The sequence below is a fragment of the Ranitomeya imitator genome, chromosome 5 (genome assembly GCF_032444005.1).
Source record: "Ranitomeya imitator isolate aRanImi1 chromosome 5, aRanImi1.pri, whole genome shotgun sequence".
NCBI classification, from domain to species: domain Eukaryota; kingdom Metazoa; phylum Chordata; class Amphibia; order Anura; family Dendrobatidae; genus Ranitomeya; species Ranitomeya imitator.
The window spans coordinates 4,968,026-4,990,316 of record NC_091286.1 but is presented as its reverse complement, the minus strand read 5'-3'; the positions used below and the strand labels follow the sequence as shown (position 1 = coordinate 4,990,316).

Genomic DNA, 22,291 nt, shown 5'->3' with positions numbered 1-22,291 from the left:
TAGGGTTTCCATCTTTAGTAGAGTAGGGTTTCCATCTTTAGTAGAGTAGGGTCTCCATCTTTAGTAGAGTAGGGTTTCCATCTTTAGTAGAGTAGGGTTTCCATCTTTAGTAGAGTAGGGTTTCCATCTTTAGTAGAGTAGGGTTTCCATCTTCAGTAGAGTAGGGTTTCCATCTTTAGTAGAGTAGGGTTTCCATCTTTAGTAGAGTAGGGTTTCCATCTTTAGTAGAGTAGGGTTTCCATCTTTAGTAGAGTAGGGTTTCCATCTTTAGTAGAGTAGGGTCTCCATCTTTAGTAGAGTAGGGTTTCCATCTTTAGTAGAGTAGGGTTTCCACAGGAGGTATTGACAGACCCGAGGCCCACAGAGAGCCGATTCAGACCGTTTGGGATAAACATGGAGTCAGCCCCAGGCGCACCACCCCGAAAATATCAGGTTGTGTGAGCGCCTCAACGGAACACTCAAACAGCTAATGAGACTTAATTTGGAGTCTGAAGGACTGGGAGAAGAATGTGCAGCAGGATTCTACTGGATTCTATCCCTGTGTATTGCTGTTAGGCTATGAGCACGGCACACAAAGCCTCCAATCAGAGGCCTTCTTTCACTTCACCCAGTAGGTGTGATTATATAAGCCGCTCTGTGATTGGTCCGGCTTGATGTTGCTCTATACAGCGGGCGGTAGAGGTCGTCCGGGTTCTTTATTCATTATCTGCTGATCGGCGCCATCTTTTTGAGGCTCGCTGTCTGGTGACGGAAGCGCTGGACTCCGAGAAGATGGCGGCCCTTGTACATTGATGTGCAGCGGACAGCCGTACAGAGGACTCGGACTGTGACGTCACACGTCTAACGTGGGGATTCCGGAGGATTACCCGGCGTGCCTCTCGGAAACATGGCTGCCAGCAGGTAAGAGAAGAAGGAGGGAGGCCGCCTGAGCGGTGACGGTGCTGGGAGGGGGCGCCATAGAGACGAGTGAGAGGGAGGCGGACACCCGCTCTATAGTCATACTGATGGGGGGCACGGCGGGGGGCGGTGTGTGTGTGTGATGGGGGGGGGGGGGTACACGGAGGGGGTGGTGTGTGTGATGGGGGGACACGGAGGGGGGCGGTGTGTGTGATGGGGGGACACGGAGGGGGTGGTATGTGTGTGTGATGGGGGGACACGGAGGGGGTGGTATGTGTGTGTGATGGGGGGACACGGAGGGGGGTGGTGTGTGTGATGGGGGGACACGGAGGGGGTGGTATGTGTGTGTGATGGGGGGACACGGAGGGGGGCGGTGTGTGTGATGGGGGGACACGGAGGGGGCGGTGTGTGTGTGTGATGGGGGGACACGGAGGGGGGCGGTGTGTGTGATGGGGGGACACGGAGGGGGCGGTGTGTGTGTGTGATGGGGGGACACGGAGGGGGGTGGTGTGTGTGATGGGGGGACACGGAGGGGGTGGTATGTGTGTGTGATGGGGGGACACGGAGGGGGGCGGTGTGTGTGTGATGGGGGGACACGGAGGGGGGCGGTGTGTGTGTGATGGGGGGACACGGAGGGGGGCGGTGTGTGTGTGTGATGGGGGGACACGGAGGGGGGCGGTGTGTGTGATGGGGGGACACGGAGGGGGGCGGTGTGTGTGATGGGGGGACACGGAGGGGGGCGGTGTGTGTGTGTGATGGGGGGACACGGAGGGGGTGGTATGTGTGTGTGATGGGGGGACACGGAGGGGGGCGGTGTGTGTGTGATGGGGGACACGGAGGGGGCGGTGTGTGTGTGTGATGGGGGGACACGGAGGGGGGCGGTGTGTGTGATGGGGGGACACGGAGGGGGGCGGTGTGTGTGATGGGGGGACACGGAGGGGGTGGTATGTGTGTGTGATGGGGGGACACGGAGGAGGGCGGTGTGTGTGATGGGGGGACACGGAGGGGGGCGGTGTGTGTGTGTGATGGGGGGACACGGAGGGGGGTGGTATGTGTGTGTGATGGGGGGACACGGAGGAGGGCGGTGTGTGTGATGGGGGGACACGGAGGGGGGCGGTGTGTGTGTGTGATGGGGGGACACGGAGGGGGGCGGTGTGTGTGTGATGGGGGGACACGGAGGGGGGCGGTGTGTGTGTGTGATGGGGGGACACGGAGGGGGGTGGTGTGTGTGATGGGGGGACAAGGAGGGGGGGTGGTGTGTGTGTGATGGGGGGGACACGGAGGGGGGCGGTGTGTGTGTGTGATGGGGGGACACGGAGGGGGGTGGTGTGTGTGATGGGGGGACACGGAGGGGGGCGGTGTGTGTGTGATGGGGGGACACGGAGGGGGGCGGTGTGTGTGTGTGATGGGGGGACACGGAGGGGGTGGTGTGTGTGTGTGATGGGGGACACGGAGGGGGGTGGTGTGTGTGATGGGGGGACAAGGAGGGGGGGTGGTGTGTGTGATGGGGGGACAAGGAGGGGGGTGGTGTGTGTGATGGGGGGACACGGAGGGGGGCGGTGTGTGTGTGTGATGGGGGGACACGGAGGGGGGCGATGTGTGTGTGATGGGGGGACACGGAGGGGGCGGTGTGTGTGTGATGGGGGGACACGGAGGGGGGCGGTGTGTGTGATGGGGGGACACGGAGGGGGGCGGTGTGTGTGTGTGATGGGGGGACACGGAGGGGGCGGTGTGTGTGTGTGATGGGGGGACACGGAGGGGGTGGTGTGTGTGTGTGATGGGGGGACAAGGAGGGGTGGTGGTGTGTGTGATGGGGGACACGGAGGGGGTGGTGTGTGTGATGGGGGGACACGGAGGGGGTGGTGTGTGTGATGGGGGGACACGGAGGGGGGTGGTGTGTGTGATGGGGGGACACGGAGGGGGTGGTGTGTGTGTGTGATGGAGGGACACGGAGGGGGGTGGTATGTGTGTGTGATGGGGGGACACGGAGGGGGGCGGTGTGTGTGATGGGGGGACACGGAGGGGGCGGTGTGTGTGATGGGGGGACACGGAGGGGGCGGTGTGTGTGATGGGGGGACACGGAGGGGGTGGTGTGTGTGTGTGTGATGGGGGGACACGGAGGGGGGTGGTGTGTGTGATGGGGGGACACGGAGGGGGTGGTGTGTGTGTGTGTGATGGGGGGACACGGAGGGGGGTGGTGTGTGTGATGGGGGGACACGGAGGGGGTGGTGTGTGTGATGGGGGGACACGGAGGGGGGTGGTGTGTGTGATGGGGGGACACGGAGGGGGTGGTGTGTGTGATGGGGGGACACGGAGGGGGGTGGTATGTGTGTGTGATGGGGGGACACGGAGGGGGTGGTATGTGTGTGTGATGGGGGGACACGGAGGGGGTGGTATGTGTGTGTGATGGGGGGACAAGGCAGGGGGGCGGTGTGTGTGATGGGGGGACACGGAGGGGGGCGGTGTGTGTGATGGGGGGACACGGAGGGGGGTGGTATGTGTGTGTGATGGGGGGACACGGAGGGGGTGGTATGTGTGTGTGATGGGGGGACACGGAGGGGGGCGGTGTGTGTGTGATGGGGGGACACGGAGGGGGGCGGTGTGTGTGTGATGGGGGGACACGGAGGGGGGCGGTGTGTGTGTGTGATGGGGGGACACGGAGGGGGTGGTATGTGTGTGTGATGGGGGGACACGGAGGGGGGCGATGTGTGTGTGATGGGGGGGGCACGGCGGGGGCGGTGTGTGATGGGGGGACATGGCGGGGCCGGTGTGTGTGTGATGGGGGGACACGGCGGGGCCGGTGTGTGTGTGATGGGGGGACACGGCGGGGCCGGTGTGTGTGTGATGGGGGGGCACGGCGGGGGCGGTGTGTGTGATGGGGGGCACGGCGGGGGCGGTGTGTGTGTGATGGGGGGACACGGCGGGGTCAGTGAATGGCTCGGGTCGATGTCGGGGGGTCTCTGGGGTCCGGACTCCATTGTAGCCGGTCGTGTTTGTGTCTTGTAGATGAGCTCTGGGCTTCTCCTCCGGAGGATCGGGCTGTGAGGTAAGGAGCTGGATCCTGACTGTAATCTGTGTCCTCACCATTGGGGGCGCTGCAGCCCCCGGCGCTCTATCACTGCTGTATGTGAGTCACGCTTGGACTGTGACCGCTCCACATCTCCCTGGACTTTGTCTTGTGCTCGGCCTCTCGGTGTCGCTTGTGTGGAGTCCTGACACTGAAGATGATGGGAGTTCTCCTCCTGGGGAACATGTGAGGTCAGCAGGTAGCGTCTGCTCAGTGGATGATGGGAGTTCTCCTCCTGGGGAACATGTGAGGTCAGCAGGTAGCGTCTGCTCAGTGGATGATGGGAGTTCTCCTCCTGGGGAACATGTGAGGTCAGCAGGTAGCGTCTGCTCAGTGGATGATGGGAGTTCTCTTCCTGGGGAACATGTGAGGTCAGCAGGTAGCGTCTGCTCAGTGGATGATGGGAGTTCTCCTCCTGGGGAACATGTGAGGTCAGCAGGTAGCGTCTGCTCAGTGGATGATGGGAGTTCTCTTCCTGGGGAACATGTGAGGTCAGCAGGTAGCGTCTGCTCAGTGGATGATGGGAGTTCTCCTCCTGGGGAACATGTGAGGTCAGCAGGTAGCGTCTGCTCAGTGGATGATGGGAGTTCTCCTCCTGGGGAACATGTGAGGTCAGCAGGTAGCGTCTGCTCAGTGGATGATGGGAGTTCTCCTCCTGGGGAACATGTGAGGTCAGCAGGTAGCGTCTGCTCAGTGGATGATGGGAGTTCTCCTCCTGGGGAACATGTGAGGTCGGCAGGTAGCGTCTGCTCAGTGGATGATGGGAGTTCTCCTCCTGGGGAACATGTGAGGTCGGCAGGTAGCGTCTGCTCAGTGGATGATGGGAGTTCTCTTCCTGGGGAACATGTGAGGTCAGCAGGTAGCGTCTGCTCAGTGGATGATGGGAGTTCTCTTCCTGGGGAACATGTGAGGTCAGCAGGTAGCGTCTGCTCAGTGGATGATGGGAGTTCTCCTCCTGGGGAACATGTGAGGTCAGCAGGTAGCGTCTGCTCAGTGGATGATGGGAGTTCTCCTCCTGGGGAACATGTGAGGTCAGCAGGTAGCGTCTGCTCAGTGGATGATGGGAGTTCTCCTCCTGGGGAACATGTGAGGTCAGCAGGTAGCGTCTGCTCAGTGGATGATGGGAGTTCTCCTCCTGGGGAACATGTGAGGTCAGCAGGTAGCGTCTGCTCAGTGGATGATGGGAGTTCTCTTCCTGGGGAACATGTGAGGTCAGCAGGTAGCGTCTGCTCAGTGGATGATGGGAGTTCTCCTCCTGGGGAACATGTGAGGTCAGCAGGTAGCGTCTGCTCAGTGGATGATGGGAGTTCTCCTCCTGGGGAACATGTGAGGTCAGCAGGTAGCGTCTGCTCAGTGGATGATGGGAGTTCTCCTCCTGTGGAACATGTGAGGTCAGCAGGTAGCGTCTGCTCAGTGGATGATGGGAGTTCTCTTCCTGGGGAACATGTGAGGTCAGCAGGTAGCGTCTGCTCAGTGGATGATGGGAGTTCTCTTCCTGGGGAACATGTGAGGTCAGCAGGTAGTGTCTGCTCAGTGGATGATGGGAGTTCTCCTCCTGGGGAACATGTGAGGTCAGCAGGTAGCGTCTGCTCAGTGGATGATGGGAGTTCTCTTCCTGGGGAACATGTGAGGTCAGCAGGTAGTGTCTGCTCAGTGGATGATGGGAGTTCTCCTCCTGGGGAACATGTGAGGTCAGCAGGTAGCGTCTGCTCAGTGGATGATGGGAGTTCTCCTCCTGGGGAACATGTGAGGTCAGCAGGTAGCGTCTGCTCAGTGGATGATGGGAGTTCTCCTCCTGGGGAACATGTGAGGTCAGCAGGTAGCGTCTGCTCAGTGGATGATGGGAGTTCTCCTCCTGGGGAACATGTGAGGTCAGCAGGTAGCGTCTGCTCAGTGGATGATGGGAGTTCTCTTCCTGGGGAACATGTGAGGTCAGCAGGTAGTGTCTGCTCAGTGGATGATGGGAGTTCTCCTCCTGGGGAACATGTGAGGTCAGCAGGTAGCGTCTGCTCAGTGGATGATGGGAGTTCTCCTCCTGGGGAACATGTGAGGTCAGCAGGTAGTGTCTGCTCAGTGGATGATGGGAGTTCTCCTCCTGGGGAACATGTGAGGTCAGCAGGTAGCGTCTGCTCAGTGGATGATGGGAGTTCTCCTCCTGGGGAACATGTGAGGTCAGCAGGTAGCGTCTGCTCAGTGGATGATGGGAGTTCTCCTCCTGGGGAACATGTGAGGTCAGCAGGTAGCGTCTGCTCAGTGGATGATGGGAGTTCTCCTCCTGGGGAACATGTGAGGTCAGCAGGTAGCGTCTGCTCAGTGGATGATGGGAGTTCTCCTCCTGGGGAACATGTGAGGTCAGCAGGTAGTGTCTGCTCAGTGGATGATGGGAGTTCTCCTCCTGGGGAACATGTGAGGTCAGCAGGTAGCGTCTGCTCAGTGGATGATGGGAGTTCTCCTCCTGGGGAACATGTGAGGTCAGCAGGTAGCGTCTGCTCAGTGGATGATGGGAGTTCTCCTCCTGGGGAACATGTGAGGTCAGCAGGTAGCGTCTGCTCAGTGGATGATGGGAGTTCTCCTCCTGGGGAACATGTGAGGTCAGCAGGTAGTGTCTGCTCAGTGGATGATGGGAGTTCTCCTCCTGGGGAACATGTGAGGTCAGCAGGTAGTGTCTGCTCAGTGGATGATGGGAGTTCTCCTCCTGGGGAACATGTGAGGTCAGCAGGTAGCGTCTGCTCAGTGGATGATGGGAGTTCTCCTCCTGGGGAACATGTGAGGTCAGCAGGTAGCGTCTGCTCAGTGGATGATGAGTTTTTCCTTAGTTTGTGTTAGGTGGATATTTGAAGCTTTGTTAGTGGATGATGGGAGTGATTGTTCTCCCCCTCCCTGTGTTGTGGGGGAAGGTTTTGTTGGCGGGGGCAGGACTTGGAAGAAGGGGAGGGTCTGTCTGTTGTCGGGGTGCCAGCTCGGCCAGGCGGTCGTCTGTTACCCTTTAGCTTGTTTGTTTTTTTTCGCTATAAGGGTCTGCGTGCTGCTCCTGGCCGGGGGGGGCAGTTGGGCACCTGCGCATTGCTCCTGGCTGGGGGGTGGGGGTTGTTGGGCACCTGCGCGTTGCTCCTGGCCGGGGGGGGGGGGGGGGTGGCTGGGCACCTGCGTGTTGCTCCTGGCCGGGGGGGGGGGGGTGGTTGGGCACCTGCGCGTTGCTCCTGGCCGGGGGGGGGCGCAGTTGGGCGCCTGCATGCTGCTCCTGGCGGGGGGGGGGGGGGTTTTGCACCTGCGCGTTGCTCCTGGGCGAGGGGGGGGGGCGGGGGCAGTTGGGCACCTGCGTGCTGCTCCTGGCCGGGGGGGGGGGGGGGTGGTGGTTGGGCACCTGCGCGTTGCTCCTGGCCGGGGGGGGCAGTTGGGCACCTGCGCATTGCTCCTGGCTGGGGGGTGGGGGTTGTTGGGCACCTGCGCGTTGCTCCTGGCCGGGGGGGGCAGTTGGGCACCTGCGCATTGCTCCTGGCTGGGGGGTGGGGGTTGTTGGGCACCTGCGTGCTGCTCCTGGCCGGGGGGGGCAGTTGGGCACCTGCGCGTTGCTCCTGGCCGGGGGGGGGGGGGGTGGCTGGGCACCTGCGTGTTGCTCCTGGCCGGGGGGGTGGGGGTGGCTGGGCACCTGCGTGTTGCTCCTGGCCGGGGGGGGGGGGGGGTGGTTGGGCACCTGCGCGTTGCTCCTGGCCGGGGGGGGGCGCAGTTGGGCGCCTGCATGCTGCTCCTGGCGGGGGGGGGGGGGGTTTTGCACCTGCGCGTTGCTCCTGGGCGAGGGGGGGGGGCGGGGGCAGTTGGGCACCTGCGTGCTGCTCCTGGCCGGGGGGGGGGGGGGTGGTGGTTGGGCACCTGCGCGTTGCTCCTGGCCGGGGGGGGCAGTTGGGCACCTGCGCGTTGCTCCTGGCGGGGGGGGGGGTGGTTTTGCACCTGCGTGTTGCTCCTGGCCGGGGGGGGGCGCAGTTGGGCGCCTGCATGCTGCTCCTGGCCGGGGGGGGGGGAGGGGGGGAAGTTGGGCACCTGCGCGTTGCTCCTGGCCGGGGGGGGGGGGGGGGGGGTGATTGGGAACCTGCGCGTTGCTCCTGGTGGTATTTTTCCTCTTTCACTACGCCGTGGGCCAGAGCCTTTAATCATCTAAAGAGGAGCCATAAATGTGACACTTTGTGCCCCCGGCGCCATTTGTTGGGGGACAAGTTGTAGTTCTGAAGAACATAAAATGTAGAGATAAAATCTGAGTGCGACCGCCAAGAACCCGCTGTGCCGCAGCCATTGGGGCGTGTTTTGGGATGTCGTTGCGTGGTGACGCGTTTCCGGGCCGCGGCGGTTCTGATGATTGCAGCCTCGGCCGCCATTTATTATTCTAGTGAAATTAATTTTTTACGTTGCCTGAACAGTTGTGCGCCCTCGGCCCCCAGCCTGTATGGCCAAAACAATCCCAGCTCCAGCCGCGTCACTCTATATCTGGGTGGACTGTACAGGTTTTGATTTTGGACTCGTTACGTTTTTTTTTCTTTCCATTTTTGGTGCGAAATGGAGCTTTAATTGAAACTTCTATATAGATGTGTGTGTATATGTACAGTTACATGAAAAAGTTTGGGCACCCCTATTAATTAAGTTGTTTTTGCAGCAGCTCTTTCAGTTTCATATATCTAATAACTGTTGGACACATTAATGTTTCTGCCTTGAAATGAGGTTTATTGTACAAACAGAAAATGTGCAATCTGCATTCAAACTAACTTTGACAGGTGCATAAGTATGGGCACCCTTATCATTTTCTTGTTTTAAATACTCCTACCTACTGTTTACTGACTTACTAAAGCACTTTTTTTTGGTTTTCTAACCTCATTGAGCTTTGAACTTCATAGCCAGGTGTCTGCAACCATGAGAAAAGCTACTTAAAGTGGCCACTTGCAAGTTGTTCTCCTGTTTGAATCTCCTCTGAAGAGCGGCATCTTGGGCTCCTCAAAACAACTGTCCAATGATCTGAAAACAAAGATTATTCAACATAGTTGTTCAGGGGAAGGATACAAAAAGCTGTCTCATAGATTTAACCTGTCAATTTCCACTGTGAGGAACATAGTAAGGAAATGGAAGAACACAGGTACAGTTCTTGTTAAGGCCAGAAGTGGCAGGCCAAGAGAAACATCAGAAAGGCAGAGAAGAAGAATGGTGAGATCAGTCAAGGACAATCCTCAGACCACCTCCAGAGAGCGGCAGCATCAACTTGCTGCAGATGGTGTCACTGTGCATCGGTCAACTATACAACGCACTTTGCACAAGGAGAAGCCATGGGAGAGTGATGCGAAAGAAGCCGTTTCTGCAAGCACGCCACAAACAGTCGGCTGAGGGATGCAAAAGCACATTTGGAGAAGCCAATTTCTTTTTGGAAGAAGGTCCTGTGGACTGATGAAACCAAGATTGAGTTGTTTGGTCATACAAAAAGGCGTTATGCATGGCGGCCAAAAAACACAGCATTCCAAGAAAAACACTTGCTACCCACAGTAAAATTTGGTGGAGGTTCCATCATGCTTTGGGGCTGTGTGGCCAATGCCGGCACCGGGAATCTTGTTAAAGTTGAGGGATGCATGGATTCCTCTCAGTATCAGCAGATTCTTGACAATAATGTTCATGAATCAGTGACAAAGTTGAAGTTACGCAGGGGCTGGATCTTTCCGCAAGACAATGATCCAAAACACCGCTCCAAATCTGCTCAGGCATTCATGCAGAGGAACAATTACACTGTTCTGGAATGGCCATCCCAGTCCCCAGACCTGAATATCATTGAACATCTGTGGGATCATTAGAAGAGGGCTGTCCATGCTCGGCGACCATCAAACTTAACTGAACTGGAATTGTTTTGTAAAGAGGAATGGTCAAAAATACCTTCATCCAGGATCCAGGAACTCATGAAAAGCTACAGGAAGCGACTAGAGGCTGTTATTTGTGCAAAAGGAGGATCTACTAAATATTAATGTCACCTTTCTGGTGGGGTGCCCATACTTATGCACCTGTCAAATTTTGTTTAAATGCAGATTGCACATTTTCTGTTAGTACAATAAACCTCATTTCAAGGCAGAAACATTACTGGGTCCAACAGTTATTAGATATATGAAACTGAAATAGCTGCTGCTGCAAAAAAACAATTTTTATAAAACATTAAGCTTAAAATTAATAGGGGTGCCCAAACTTTTTCATATAGCTGTGTGTGTGTATATACGTGTGTGTATATGTAACCTATTCTTTGTAAATCTTTAAGTTCCTGTAAGACCTTTAAACCTGCAGAGCCGCCTATAGCACAAGCAGGGTTCTCCTCTGAAGTCCAGCGTGTGGAGAGCGTCACAGGAGGACAAACATGGCCACTGCGGTCTTCCTTCAGGCCCTGGCTGCACTAGAGGCACACTCCCACCTTCACCTACTAGTATCGGGGGTCTGAGGGACACCTTCGCTGCAGGGGAGGCACTCGCACATCTACGACACTCGTCATTGTTAGCGACTCCTCTCCTGCTGAAGCCGTCCATCAGCCCCCAGGACCTGGCACCACCAGGGAAAGCGAGTGAGCCCCTGTGGAACCCTCCATTGCACGCCCGTGGCACTGGGCACCATGGGGGAATTCTCCAGCTTTTGGCAGGATCAGTCTGAGCCTGTGTGTTTTGTATATGCCAATGTTGAAAAAAAAAATTGGGAACAAAATGATCAAACCCTCTGGATGTATCCAGTCTCGTGCAGAAATCCCGGAACCTCTACTGAGTAAGGTTTTGCCGCTGAAAATGGCTGGAGTGAAGGTCTGTGTTCAGCGATGAGTCCAGCTTTTGTCTTGGACGCAGTGATGGCGTAGCAGCTTAGTGTGGAGACACGGCGGGTCAGTGGGTGCTCTAGTCCGCTAGCCGAAACTACATGGACGAGGTATCATTCCACCGAACGCCCACTCTCCTTTAACCATGGGTATAATACTACCCAGAAAACACAGGTTGAGGGTAACTGTGTGACAATGCTTTATTGAACCGCAAAACAGGTAAACACAAAAAAAGTCCCAGCAAAATAACCAAGATGGTGCACGTCAGAGTCTCACCCTTCCTGTGACTTGTCGGGATTTGAGCAGCTGTGACTTCAGAGCTTCCAGGGCCAATTATCCCATCTGTGGCACGAACCGAGAGGAGGTAACGATAAGCTTAGGAAACTGACAGTCCATTGAGGTACAAGGCCAGGTGACCGGAGGGTCATAAACTTGCTTCTCCGAACATCTCCATGGAGCCAGGTGACCGGTGGGTCCCAGTCCTGGCTTTCTGCAAACAAGTCCTGGGATTCACAATGGTCAATGGAGCATTCCATTCCAGCCAGGGCCTTGGTCCCCTAAACTGGCATCCTGTAGAATGACAAATCTGTGTCCCTCTTGATGGAGTCATTATGTCTTGGCTGCTGTCCTGTAGAGTCTCTGGATGTTTGGATCTCTTGGCTGTCTGGATGTCCCTCTGTATATCTGGAGGTATTTCTCCTTTTTAAAGTTAACAAATGTCCTTCAAGCCAGCATTCTTAGATAAAGGGGAAGAATGGTGATCTGTTTACATAGTTTTTGCCTCCTCTATTTTGCAAGCCAACAAACTAGCTGGCCTGGACAATGTGTAATTGGCATATCAGCAAATAAAATTGTTCGATGACCCTGCAGGAAAGAGGAAGAGTCAATATTTCAGAATCTTGCCCAACTGAAGAAACAAAATGCATAAATTCAAACTGAACAAATGGATGAGTCTATTCTTCCTGGCCAACTGGAAATAGACGTGTCTGGTTTATTAAGATACAATGCTGTGTCCCCACACCACGGTATCCATGGTTACGACTACTCATAGCCACAGCTAGCTAGATTCTAATGGATAACTAAGCTACTGCAATGTCTGCACATGAGGAAAGACACATAGCGAATCAGAAGAACTATACTACATTACTAATTGGAGATTTCTTATTGCAAAGAGGTAAAGTCACCTCACCGTATCCGTATGCACATGTTCAGGAAAAACAATCGGCACGGAGCCGTCTCTGTCCAGGATGCATTCAGCAGAGGCAAAGGAAGGAAATGGATCTCCAGTGATGAATTTCACAGAAGAAGGGATAAAAAAAAAAGTAGCTTTTAATTGGTCCGTTAAAAAAAACACAGTAAGGGTATGTGTCCACGGGCCGTTCTACATCTGGACTAGCTGCGGATTGAACGCTGCGTGGAGCCGCAGCATTCAATCCGCAACGTCCTATTGTGACAGCATAGTGGAGGGGATTTTATGAAATCCTGTCTCCACTATGCATGGTATCAAGCATCCGGCGGCCCTGCGATTCTGGACATGCGGCACGTCTTTTTAGATCGCAGCATATCCGTTTACCTGCGCCGCCACAAGGTGAAACAAAGGGCCCTATGCATAGGGTGTGTAGAGTCCGGATGTGTGCAATGAACATATCCGGCATCATTGTGTCCCCAGAAGGGCGGAGCTTTGGACGGAGCGAGTCTTCCGCTCCATCCAAAGCGCCGGCCATCCTGAACGTGGACACGTACCCTAAGTGTTGGAGGAGACGGGCGCTCACCGGGTACGGATGACAGAGGAGACGGGCGCTCACCGGGTACGGATGACGGAGGAGACGGGCGCTCACCGGGTACGGATGACGGAGGAGACGGGCGCTCACCGGGTACGGATGACGGAGGAGACGGGCGCTCACCGGGTACGGATGACGGAGGAGACGGGCGCTCACCGGGTACGGATGACGGAGGAGACGGGCGCTCACCGGGTACGGATGACGGAGGAGACGGGCGCTCACCGGGTACGGATGACGGAGGAGACGGGCGCTCACCGGGTACGGATGACGGAGGAGACGGGCGCTCACCGGGTACGGATTACGGATGACGGAGGAGACGGGCGCTCACCGGGTACGGATGACGGAGGAGACGGGCGCTCACCGGGTACGGATGATTTGTGAATTCATAATCAACTATTAACCCTTTTATTACTGGAAGCTTCCTACTGCGCAGTATTTTCCAATGCTTACCTAGGACTTATCATCCCCTGTAATATGGATGTGTCTCCTCCTCTCATCCCCTGTAATATAGATATATCTCCTCCTCTCATCCCCTGTAATATGGATGTGTCTCCTCCTCTCATCCCCTGTAATATGGATGTGTCTCCTCCTCTCATCCCCTGTAATATGGATGTCTTCTCTTCTCATCCCCTGTAATATAGATGTCTCCTCCTCTCATCCCCTGTAATATAGATGTGTCTTCTCTTCTCATCCCCTGTAATATAGATGTGTCTCCTCCTCTCATCCCCTGTAATATAGATGTGTCTCCTCCTCTCATCCCCTGTAATATAGATATATCTCCTCCTCTCATCCCCTGTAATGTAGATGTGTCTCCTCCTCTCATCCCCTGTAATATAGATGTGTCTCCTCCTCTCATCCCCTGTAATATGGATGTGTCTCCTCCTCTCATCCCCTGTAATATGGATGTGTCTCCTCCTCTCATCCCCTGTAATATAGATATATCTCCTCCTCTCATCCCCTGTAATGTAGATGTGTCTCCTCCTCTCATCCCCTGTAATATAGATGTGTCTCCTCCTCTCATCCCCTGTAATATAGATGTGTCTCCTCCTCTCATCCCCTGTAATATAGATGTGTCTCCTCCTCTCATCCCCTGTAATATAGATGTGTCTCCTCCTCTCATCCCCTGTAATATAGATATATCTCCTCCTCTCATCCCCTGTAATATGGATGTGTCTCCTCTCATCCCCTGTAATATAGATATATCTCCTCCTCTCATCCCCTGTAATATAGATGTGTCTCCTCTTCTCGTCCCCTGTAATATAGATGTGTCTCCTCCTCTCATCCCCTGTAATATAGATGTGTCTCCTCCTCTCATCCCCTGTAATATAGATGTGTCTCCTCCTCTCATCCCCTGTAATATAGATGTGTCTCCTCCTCTCATCCCCTGTAATATAGATGTGTCTCCTCCTCTCATCCCCTGTAATATAGATGTGTCTCCTCCTCTCATCCCCTGTAATATAGATGTGTCTCCTCCTCTCATCCCCTGTAATATAGATGTGTCTCCTCCTCTCATCCCCTGTAATATGGATGTGTCTCCTCTCATCCCCTGTAATATAGATATATCTCCTCCTCTCATCCCCTGTAATGTAGATGTGTCTCCTCCTCTCATCCCCTGTAATATAGATGTCTCCTCCTCTCATCCCCTGTAATATAGATATGTCTCCTCCTCTCATCCCCTGTAATATGGATGTCTCCTCTTCTCATCCCCTGTAATATGGATGTAACATAGTAACATAGTTAGTAAGGCCGAAAAAAGACATTTGTCCATCCAGTTCAGCCTATATTCCATCATAATAAATCCCCAGATCTACGTACTTCTACAGAACCTAATAATTGTATGATACAATATTGTTCTGCTCCAGGAAGACATCCAGGCCTCTCTTGAACCCCTCGACTGAGTTCGCCATCACCACCTCCTCAGGCAAGCAATTCCAGATTCTCACCGCCCTAACAGTAAAGAATCCTCTTCTATGTTGGTGGAAAAACCTTCTCTCCTCCAGACGCAAAGAATGCCCCCTTGTGCCCGTCACCTTCCTTGGTATAAACAGATCCTCAGCGAGATATTTGTATTGTCCCCTTATATACTTATACAAGGTTATTAGATCGCCCCTCAGTCGTCTTTTTTCTAGACTAAATAATCCTAATTTCACTAATCTATCTGGGTATTGTAGTTCTCCCATCCCCTTTATTAATTTTGTTGCCCTCCTTTGTACTCTCTCTAGTTCCATTATATCCTTCCTGAGCACCGGTGCCCAAAACTGGACACAGTACTCCATGTGCGGTCTAACTAGGGATTTGTACAGAGGCAGTATAATGCTCTCATCATGTGTATCCAGACCTCTTTTAATGCACCCCATGATCCTGTTTGCCTTGGCAGCTGCTGCCTGGCACTGGCTGCTCCAGGTAAGTTTATCATTAACTAGGATCCCCAAGTCCTTCTCCCTGTCAGATTTACCCAGTGGTTTCCCGTTCAGTGTGTAATGGTGATATTGATTCCTTCTTCCCATGTGTATAACCTTACATTTATCATTGTTAAACCTCATCTGCCACCTTTCAGCCCAAGTTTCCAACTTATCCAGATCCATCTGTAGCAGAATACTATTTTCTCTTGTATTAACTGCTTTACATAGTTTTGTATCATCTGCAAATATCGATATTTTACTGTGTAAACCTTCTACCAGATCATTAATGAATATGTTGAAGAGAACAGGTCCCAATACTGACCCCTGCGGTACCCCACTGGTCACAGCGACCCAGTTAGAGACTATACCATTTATAACCACCCTCTGCTTTCTATCACTAAGCCAGTTACTAACCCATTTACACACATTTTCCCCCAGACCAAGCATTCTCATTTTGTGTACCAACCTCTTGTGCGGCACGGTATCAAACGCTTTGGAAAAATCGAGATGTGTCTCCTCCTCTCATCCCCTGTAATATGGATGTCTCCTCCTCTCATCCCCTGTAATATAGATGTGTCTCCTCCTCTCATCCCCTGTAATATGGATGTGTCTCCTCCTCTCATCCCCTGTAATATAGATGTCTCCTCCTCTCATCCCCTGTAATATAGATGTGTCTCCTCCTCTCATCCCCTGTAATATAGATGTCTCCTCCTCTGATCCCCTGTAATATAGATATATCTCCTCCTCTCATCCCCTGTAATATAGATGTCTCCTCCTCTGATCCCCTGTAATATAGATGTCTCCTCCTCTCATCCCCTGTAATATAGATGTGTCTCCTCCTCTCATCCCCTGTAATATAGATGTCTCCTCCTCTGATCCCCTGTAATATAGATGTGTCTCCTCTCATCCCCTGTAATATAGATGTCTCCTCCTCTCATCCCCTGTAATATAGATGTGTCTCCTCTCATCCCCTGTAATATAGATGTGTCTCCTCCTCTCATCCCCTGTAATATAGATGTCTCCTCCTCTGATCCCCTGTAATATAGATGTCTCCTCCTCTCATCCCCTGTAATATAGATGTGTCTCCTTCTATCATCCCCTGTAATATAGATGTCTCCTCCTCTCATCCCCTGTAATATAGATGTCTCCTCCTCTCATCCCCTGTAATATAGATGTGTCTCCTCCTCTGATCCCCTGTAATATAGATGTGTCTCCTCCTCTCATCCCCTGTAATATAGATGTGTCTCCTCCTCTCATCCCCTGTAATATGGATGTGTCTCCTCTCATCCCCTGTAATATAGATATATCTCCTCCTCTCATCCCCTGTAATGTAGATGTGTCTCCTCCTCTCATCCCCTGTAATATAGATGTGTCTCCTCCTCTCATCCCCTGTAATATGGATGTGTCTCCTCTCATCCCCTGTAATATAGATATATCTCCTCCTCTCATCCCCTGTAATATAGATGTGTCTCCTCTTCTCGTCCCCTGTAATGTAGATGTCTCCTCCTCTCATCCCCTGTAATATAGATGTCTCCTCCTCTCATCCCCTGTAATATAGATGTCTCCTCCTCTCATCCCCTGTAATATAGATGTCTATCTTCTCATCCCCTGTAATATAGATGTGTCTCCTCTCATCCCCTGTAATATAGATGTGTCTCCTCCTCTCATCCCCTGTAATATGGATGTCTCCTCTTCTCATCCCCTGTAATATGGATGTGTCTCCTCTCATCCCCTGTAATATAGATGTGTCTCCTCCTCTCATCCCCTGTAATATGGATGTCTCCTCCTCTCATCCCCTGTAATATGGATGTCTCCTCCTCTCATCCCCTGTAATATAGATGTCTTCTCTTCTCATCCCCTGTAATATAGATGTCTCCTCCTCTCATCCCCTGTAATATAGATGTCTTCTCTTCTCATCCCCTGTAATATAGATGTGTCTCCTCCTTTCATCCCCTGTAATATGGATGTGTCTCCTCTTCTCGGCCACTGTAATATGGATGTGTCTCCTCCTCTCATCCCCTGTAATATAGATGTGTCTTCTCTTCTCATCCCCTGTAATATAGATGTGTCTCCTCCTCTCATCCCCTGTAATATGGATGTCTCCTCCTCTCATCCCCTGTAATATGGATGTCTCCTCCTCTCATCCCCTGTAATATAGATGTCTTCTCTTCTCATCCCCTGTAATATAGATGTCTCCTCCTCTCATCCCCTGTAATATAGATATGTCTCCTCCTCTCATCCCCTGTAATATGGATGTCTCCTCTTCTCGGCCCCTGTAATATGGGTGTGTCTCCTCTCATCCCCTGTAATATAGATGTGTCTCCTCCTCTCATCCCCTGTAATATGGATGTGTCTCCTCCTCTCATCCCCTGTAATATAGATGTGTCTCCTCTTCTCGGCCCCTGTAATATGGATGTGTATCCTCTTCTCATCCCCTGTAATGTAGATGTGTCTCCTCCTCTCATCCCCTGTAATATGGATGTGTCTCCTCCTCTCATCCCCTGTAATATAGATGTGTCTCCTCTTCTCGGCCCCTGTAATATGGATGTGTATCCTCTTCTCATCCCCTGTAATATAGATGTGTCTCCTCCTCTCATACCCTGTAATATAGATGTGTCTTCTCTTCTCATCCCCTGTAATATACATGTGTCTTCTCTTCTCTGCCCCTGTAATATGGATATGTCTCCTCCTCTCATCCCCTGTAATATAGATGTGTCTCCTCTTCTCGGCCCCTGTAATATGGATGTGTCTCCTCTTCTCGGCCCCTGTAATATGGATGTCTCCTCTTCTCGGCCCCTGTAATATGGATGTGTCTCCTCTTCTCGGCCCCTGTAATATAGATGTCTCCTCCTCTCATCCCCTGTAATATGGATGTGTCTCCTCCTCTCATCCCCTGTAATATGGATGTGTCTCCTCTTCTCGGCCCCTGTAATATGGATGTGTCTCCTCTTCTCGGCCCCTGTAATATAGATGTCTCCTCCTCTCATCCCCTGTAATATAGATGTGTCTCCTCCTCTCATCCCCTGTAATATGGATGTGTCTCCTCCTCTCATCCCCTGTAATATAGATGTGTCTCCTCCTCTCATCCCCTGTAATATGGATGTGTCTCCTCCTCTCATCCCCTGTAATATAGATATATCTCCTCCTCTCATCCCCTGTAATATGGATGTGTCTCCTCCTCTCATCCCCTGTAATATGGATGTGTCTCCTCCTCTCATCCCCTGTAATATAGATGTGTCTCCTCCTCTCATCCCCTGTAATATGGATGTGTCTCCTCCTCTCATCCCCTGTAATATAGATGTGTCTCCTCCTCTCATCCCCTGTAATATAGATGTGTCTCCTTCTCTCATCTCCTGTAATATAGATGTGTCTCCTCCTCTCATCCCCTGTAATATGGATGTGTCTCCTCCTCTCATCCCCTGTAATATAGATGTCTCCTCCTCTCATCCCCTGTAATATAGATATATCTCCTCCTCTCATCCCCTGTAATATGGATGTGTCTCCTCCTCTCATCCCCTGTAATATAGATGTCTCCTCCTCTCATCCCCTGTAATATAGATGTCTCCTTCTCTCATCCCCTGTAATATGGATGTGTCTCCTCCTCTCATCCCCTGTAATATAGATGTCTCCTCCTCTCATCCCCTGTAATATAGATGTGTCTCCTTCTCTCATCTCCTGTAATATAGATGTGTCTCCTCCTCTCATCCCCTGTAATATAGATGTCTCCTTCTCTCATCCCCTGTAATATAGATGTGTCTCCTCCTCTCATCCCCTGTAATATAGATGTCTCCTCCTCTCATCCCCTGTAATATGGATGTGTCTCCTCTTCTCGGCCCCTGTAATATGGATGTGTCTCCTCCTCTCATCCCCTGTAATATGGATGTGTCTCCTCCTCTCATCCCCTGTAATATAGATGTCTCCTCATCTCATCCCCTGTAATATAGATGTGTCTCCTCCTCTCATCCGCTGTAATATAGATGTGTCTCCTCCTCTCATCCCCTGTAATATGGATGTGTCTCCTCCTCTCATCCCCTGTAATATAGATGTGTCTCCTCTCATCCCCTGTAATATAGATGTGTCTCCTCCTCTCATCTCCTGTAATATAGATGTGTCTCCTCCTCTCATCTCCTGTAATATAGATGTGTCTCCTCCTCTCATCCCCTGTAATATAGATGTGTCTCCTCCTCTCATCCCCTGTAATATAGATGTGTCTCCTCCTCTCGGCCCCTGTAATATGGTTGTGTCTCCTCTTCTCGGCCCCTGTAATATGGATGTGTCTCCTCTTCTCGGCCCCTGTATTATGGATGTGTCTCCTCTTCTCGGCCCCTGTAATATGGATGTGTCTCCTCTTCTCGGCCCCTGTAATATGGATGTCTCCTCTTCTCGGCCCCTGTATTATGGATGTGTCTCCTCTTCTCGGCCCCTGTAATATGGATGTGTCTCCTCTTCTCGGCCCCTTTAATATGGATGTGTCTCCTCTTCTCATCCCCTGTAATATAGATATGTCTCCTCCTCTCATCCCCTGTAATATGGATGTGTCTCCTCTTCTCGGCCCCTGTAATATGGATGTGTCTCCTCTTCTCGGCCCCTGTAATATGGATGTGTCTCCTCTTCTCGGCCCCTGTAATATGGATGTGTCTCCTCCTCTCATCCCCTGTAATATGGATGTGTCTCCTCTCATCCCCTGTAATATAGATGTGTCTCCTCCTCTCATCTCCTGTAATATAGATGTGTCTCCTCCTCTCATCCCCTGTAATATAGATATCTCCTCCTCTCATCCCCTGTAATATGGATGTGTCTCCTCCTCTCATCCCCTGTAATATGGATGTGTCTCCTCCTCTCATCCCCTGTAATATAGATGTGTCTCCTCCTCTCATCCCCTGTAATATGGATGTCTCCTCCTCTCATCCCCTGTAATATAGATGTGTCTCCTCCTCTCATCCCCTGTAATATTGATGTGTCTCCTTCTCTCATCTCCTGTAATATAGATGTGTCTCCTCCTCTCATCCCCTGTAATATGGATGTGTCTCCTCCTCTCATCCCCTGTAATATAGATGTCTCCTCCTCTTATCCCCTGTAATATAGATATATCTCCTCCTCTCATCCCCTGTAATATGGATGTGTCTCCTCCTCTCATCCCCTGTAATATAGATGTCTCCTCCTCTCATCCCCTGTAATATAGATGTGTCTCCTCCTCTCATCCCCTGTAATATAGATGTCTCCTCCTCTGATCCCCTGTAATATAGATGTGTCTCCTTCTCTCATCTCCTGTAATATAGATGTGTCTCCTCCTCTCATCCCCTGTAATATAGATGTCTCCTCCTCTCGGCCCCTGTAATATAGATATGTCTCCTCCTCTCATCCCCTGTAATATGGATGTGTCTCCTCCTCTCATCCCCTGTAATATGGATGTGTCTCCTCTTCTCGGCCCCTGTAATATGGATGTGTCTCCTCTTCTCGGCCTCTGTAATATGGATGTGTCTCCTCTTCTCGGCCCCTGTAATATAGATGTGTCTCCTCCTCTCATCCCCTGTAATATAGATGTGTCTCCTCCTCTCATCCCCTGTAATATAGATGTGTCTCCTCCTCTCATCCCCTGTAATATGGATGTGTCTCCTCTTCTCGGCCCCTGTAATATGGATGTGTCTCCTCTTCTCGGCCCCTGTAATATAGATATGTCTCCTCCTCTCATCCCCTGTAATATGGATGTGTCTCCTCTTCTCGGCCCCTGTAATATGGATGTGTCTCCTCTTCTCGGCCCCTGTAATATGGATGTGTCTCCTCTTCTCGGCCCCTGTAATATGGATGTGTCTCCTCCTCTCATCCCCTGTAATATGGATGTGTCTCCTCTTCTCGGCCCCTGTAATATAGATGTGTCTCCTCCTCTCATCCCCTGTAATATGGATGTGTCTCCTCTTCTCGGCCCCTGTAATATGGATGTGTCTCCTCTTCTCGGCCCCTGTAATATAGATGTGTTTCCTCTTCTCGGCCCCTGTAATATAGATGTGTCTCCTCTTCTCGGCCCCTGTAATATAGATGTGTCTCCTCTTCTCGGCCCCTGTAATATGGATGTGTCTCTTCTTCTCGGCCCCTGTAATATAGATGTGTCTCCTCTTCTCGGCCCCTGTAATATGGATGTGTCTCCTCTTCTCGGCCCCTGTAATATGGATGTGTCTCCTCTTCTCGGCCCCTGTAATATAGATGTCTCCTCCTCTCATCCCCTGTAATATGGATGTGTCTCCTCTTCTCGGCCCCTGTAATATGGATGTCTCCTCCTCTCATCCCCTGTAATATAGATGTGTCTCCTCCTCTCATCCCCTGTAATATGGATGTGTCTCCTCCTCTCATCCCCTGTAATATGGATGTGTCTCCTCCTCTCATCCCCTGTAATATGGATGTGTCTCCTCCTCTCATCCCCTGTAATATGGATGTGTCTCCTCCTCTCATCCCCTGTAATATAGATGTGTCTCCTCCTCTCATCCCCTGTAATATAGATGTGTCTCCTCTTCTCGGCCCCTGTAATATGGATGTCTCCTCCTCTCATCCCCTGTAATATGGATGTGTCTCCTCTTCTTGGCCCCTGTAATATGGATGTCTCCTCCTCTCATCCCCTGTAATATAGATGTCTCCTCCTCTCATCCCCTGTAATATGGATGTGTCTCCTCCTCTCATCCCCTGTAATATGGATGTGTCTCCTCCTCTCGTCCCCTGTAATATAGATGTCTCCTCCTCTCATCCCCTGTAATATAGATGTGTCTCCTCCTCTCATCCCCTGTAATATAGATGTATCCTCCTCTCATCCCCTGTAATATAGATGTCTCCTCCTCTCATCCCCTGTAATATGGATGTGTCTCCTCCTCTCATCCCCTGTAATATAGATGTCTCCTTCTCTCATCTCCTGTAATATAGATTTGTCTCCTTCTCTCATCCCCTGTAATATAGGTGTCTCCTCCTCTCATCCCCTGTAATATGGATGTCTCCTCCTCTCATCCCCTGTAATATAGATGTGTCTCCTCCTCTCATCCCCTGTAATATTGATGTGTCTCCTTCTCTCATCTCCTGTAATATAGATGTGTCTCCTCCTCTCATCCCCTGTAATATGGATGTGTCTCCTCCTCTCATCCCCTGTAATATAGATGTCTCCTCCTCTTATCCCCTGTAATATAGATATATCTCCTCCTCTCATCCCCTGTAATATGGATGTGTCTCCTCCTCTCATCCCCTGTAATATAGATGTCTCCTCCTCTCATCCCCTGTAATATAGATGTGTCTCCTCCTCTCATCCCCTGTAATATAGATGTCTCCTCCTCTGATCCCCTGTAATATAGATGTG

The 22,291-nt window shown here is 52.1% G+C and overlaps 1 protein-coding gene across 1 annotated transcript in view; it reads left to right on the top strand.

Annotated features, from left to right (window-relative positions):
* Window positions 1-820: 820 nt before the first annotated feature.
* The window catches only part of TJAP1 (tight junction associated protein 1), a 60,165-nt gene continuing 38,694 nt past the window's right edge, over window positions 821-22,291 (top strand). Inside the window, exons 1-2 of the mRNA XM_069768230.1 lie at window positions 821-900; window positions 3,904-3,943. The gene's annotated coding sequence lies outside the window, so the exon portion shown is untranslated. The remainder of the gene's footprint in view (window positions 901-3,903; window positions 3,944-22,291) is intronic.